Source organism: Octopus bimaculoides, chromosome 12 (assembly GCF_001194135.2).
Source record: "Octopus bimaculoides isolate UCB-OBI-ISO-001 chromosome 12, ASM119413v2, whole genome shotgun sequence".
Lineage (NCBI taxonomy): Eukaryota > Metazoa > Mollusca > Cephalopoda > Octopoda > Octopodidae > Octopus > Octopus bimaculoides.
This window is the reverse complement of record NC_068992.1, coordinates 61,661,985-61,666,439: the sequence shown is the minus strand read 5'-3', so window position 1 is coordinate 61,666,439 and position 4,455 is coordinate 61,661,985.

The window sequence follows — 4,455 nt, the reverse complement described above, 5'->3', positions numbered from 1 at the left end:
AGGCAAAATTGAAAGGAATTTTATTAAAGTTATGCAGGGAATCATTGCTACGATCAAATTTTCTGTATTATCTTAACAAAACTCTTCCTGTAATAAACGTTATATATATATATATATATATATATATATATAATTGTGTGCATGTATATGGTGTGTGTGTGTGTGTGTATGAGTGAGTTTGTTAAAACTAACCCAGAAGATTGCCTGTCAAATAAAAGAGCTTTGAGTTTGCCACTCTACGGATATCTCTCAACTAGCCAAGAATGATGATGATTTCTTTATAAACAGCTGAAAGATATGTCTGAACTTTTTAGAAAGAAAGTAATTTATTATATCCCTTTCAAAAATAAATTTTGTTTTACCTTGTTCAAGTTAAAATTTCACAGTTGTCTTCTTTTTATATATAAATATATGTCACTGATTTATTGCAAACCATTATGTGTGTATGTGATATATATATATATGTCATCATCGATTAACGTCCATTTTCCATGCTGGCATGGGTTGGACGGTTTGACTGGGGTCTGGAGAGCCAGCAGCTGCACTATTAACCAGTCTGGTCTGGCAGAGTTTCTACAGCTGGATACCCTTCCTAATGCCAACCACTCCGAGAGTGTAGTGGGTGCTTTTTACGTGTCACTGGCACAGGAGCCAGTAAGGTGGGTCTAGAAATGCTCACATTCGTATGGTGCTTCTTACATGCCACTGGCACAGGAGCTAGTCAATGGGTACTAGCATCGGTCACGATTGGTTGGTGCTTTTTACGTGCCACCAGCACAGGAGCCAGTCAGGTGAACCTGGCACCAGCCACGTTCAGATGATGCTTTTTATGTGCCATTGGCATGGGAGCCAATTAGGGAGCACCGACTCCAGCTATGATATTGGTTTTACTTGACTCAACAGGTCTTCTGTAGCATATCATTGCCCGATGCATCAGGAGTATTCTTAACAGGGCTGGACATGCATGGCTACAATCTCAACTTTAGTTGCCAGGTCTTTTCAGTCACAGCATATCTCAAAAGTTCCCAGTCTCCTGTCATTGCCTCTGTGAGGCCCAATGTTTGAAGGTCATGCTTCACCACCTCATCCCATATCTTCCTGGGTCTACCTCTTCCACAGGTTCCTTCAACAGTTAGGGAGTGACACTTCCTCACACAGCTGTCATCATTCATATGTGATACATGGCCATACCAGCGCAGTTGCCTCTTTTGCATACTGCATTTGATGCTTCTTATGCCCAACTTTTCTCTCAGGGCACTTACAATCTGTCGTATATGCACAGACATTACACATCCAGCGGATCATACTAGCTCCATTTCTTTCAAGCCTACGCATATCCTCAGCATTCATGGCCCATGTTTCACTGCTGTGTAACATGGCAATTCACACACATGCATCATACAGTCTACCTTTCTCCCTGAGAGAGAGGCCCTTAGTTGCCAACAGAGGTAGGAGCTCCCTGAACTTTACCCAGGCTATTCTTACTCTAGTCACTACACTCGCAAAGCAACCACCCTAGATTTGGTCACCTAGGTAGCAGAAGCTATAAACTACTAGTTTCTTCCCCTGGCATGTGATGGAATCTGTTTTCTGTACATCTTCAGTGTTTATTGCCCAATTGCATCTGCCACATACACATACATACAATACTGCAATTGCTTTCATATTGAAATTTTTAGTAACTGTATCACCCATACAAACATACACATATATGATATCCAACCCATGCCAGTAAAGAACATAGACATTAGATGATCATAATTATACACACACACACACACACACACACACACACACACACACACACACACACACACACACACACACACACACACACACAATATTGGATGTTCAGGTTAAATTTGGTAATCTTTTTTATATCACCTTTTTTCAGAAGCCACTCAATGGTGAACAGTCAATGACATTGGAGAGCATACAGATTTAAGATGGAGTTAAGAAAAAGCGAGCTGACATGGAGGACTAAAAGCCATCTGAATATTAGAAAAGAATTACCTGTGTCATGATGATGATTCATGCCAGGTGTCAGTATTCCAACATCATGACTGCTGTTCATTGCTCTCTGAACACTGTAACAGCTGTAAGACATGACATGGACGTCTGCAAGGAAGACGGTGAAGTCAAGTCTAGAAGGTGTTCTGTGTCCACAGGCCAGAATTCATCCAACAACCGCAGGACAAGGTGATTGAATATCCAAGTAACGGGATCCAACCTTTGATGAGAGAAATGGGTGAAGCTGGCCCTGAATGAGGACCTTCACTACTCTTCATGCCAGAGGTACAAGGGACAAATTCTGACAGCCAAGGTCAAGGATCACCACTTGAAGGTAAAGAAGCTCCTGTAAAAGCAAAGCTATCTTTTTAAGCTGGGAATGATTTGGTTCTTCTCAGGTGAAAACAACTTCTGGGTGTTGTACAACACCCAGATCAAGAGGTGACTTATCTACAATTCCTGTGATGTTCAGTGCATCATGAAAATTAAGTTCTCTCAAACTCTGATGGTCTTTGGTTGTGTCTCCAGTGAGGTGATGTCATGCTTCCCCACATCTTTGAACAGGGCCTTAGGCTCTATTTAGATGTTGATGTGAAGCTACTGGAGACAGAGGTCAAACCTTGGCTGGAGAGGATTGATGCTGGGAGGCCTTATGTGGGATAGCAAGATGTGGTTCCTTGCTATAACTCTGGAAAGTGTTAGTGTTTGTCAGAGAATTTCTATGACTTTCAGCCCCAATTTCTGGCCTTCTAATTCCCTAGATTGTAATCCCATGGATTACTATGTGTGGGTCCTTGTTGAGAGAGACACTAACTGCTCTGTTTACAACACAATGTGCTATACAAGCTCACTTGAATGCAGTACTACTATTATGAGCATGACATTTATGTTTTAAATACTATGTATATTAAATGATACACGTGTATATGTAGTGTACATGCATTATGGCTGGAATGAACCAGGGAAAGATTAAATATCAAAATAAGGCCAAAGGATTAACATAAATCATCAGATAAAATTAAGATATTGGATAGCCACATGGTTAAGTAGTTTGCATCACAGTCAGTTCAGTCTCCAAATTGACCAAAGCCATATGAGAAATTTCGGTAGTAATTACAGGAAGTGTGTGTGTGTGTGTGTGTATACACACACACACACACACACACATCTAAGAGAGAGAGAGGGGAATGGGCATTTAGTTAAGAAGTTTGCTTTACCACCACATGCTTTTGGGTTCAGCCCCACTGCATCTGCCAATGTCATTTACTGTCACCTTGAGCCATCCAATGCCTTATGGGTGAAAATAGTAGACAGAAATTATATTAAGATCTGGGTGTGTGTGTGTACATATATATATTATTGCTTGTCACTGAGATCAAAGTGATACTGATGTTCCTATTGACATGACAAATCAATCAGTGATTTTTGAGACCCGTGTAATTTTAAAATGTCCTTTACCTGAAAAACAGGTGAGTGTTAGTGACTAGAAGAGCATTTGGCCATAAAATCTAACTCACCATCTAATCCATGTTAGTATGGAAAAAACAAATGAAAATGTGTGTGTATCTTGCATCATTTATTTGTTTCAATCATTGGACTGCAGTCATGCTGGAGTATCACCTTGAGTTTAGTCAAACAAGTTAATCCTAGTTCTTATTTTTAAGCTTGGTACTTATTCTATCAGTCTATTTTGTTTTGCCAAACTGCTAAGTTACAGGAGCATAAACACTGTCAAGCAGTGGTAAGTGGGATTAACACATGCACACACATTTTATGGGCTGCTTTCAGCTTTGGCTATGTACATAGTAGAAACCACTTGCCCAAGGTTCCATTCAGTGGGACTGAACCTAAAACCTTGTGGTTGGGAAGCAAGCTTCTTGCCACACAGCTATGCCTGTACCTATAATATATACATGTATGTATGTTTGTGTATGCACACATTTACAAACATCAATATCTCAGTATATCATCAATGTTTATTTGTTGCTACCAATTCTATATTCTGTTTCATGGAACAAATTCCCACCCACTCCCAACTACCTAAGGAAATAATCCTTTCCTCATCTCTGTTCTTTATCACTCAATAAAAGTTTCTTTCCCCTCAACTGCATATACAATATTTCCAGGGTGAAAAACTAGAGGTAGTCGATAGCTTCCGCTATCTGGGCGACCAAGTTAGTAGTGGGGGTGGGTGCGCTGAAAGTGTAGCTGCTAGAATAAGAATAGCCTGGGCAAAGTTTAGAGAGCTCTTACCCCTGCTGGCGACAAAGGGACTCTCACTCAGAGTAAAAGGCAGACTGTATGACGCATGCGTACGAACAACCATGCTACATGGCAGTGAAACATGGGCTGTAACTGCTGAGGACATACGTAAGCTCGCAAGGAATGAAGCCAGTATGCTCCGTTGGATGTGTAATGTCAATGTGAATACCCGTCAGAGTGTAA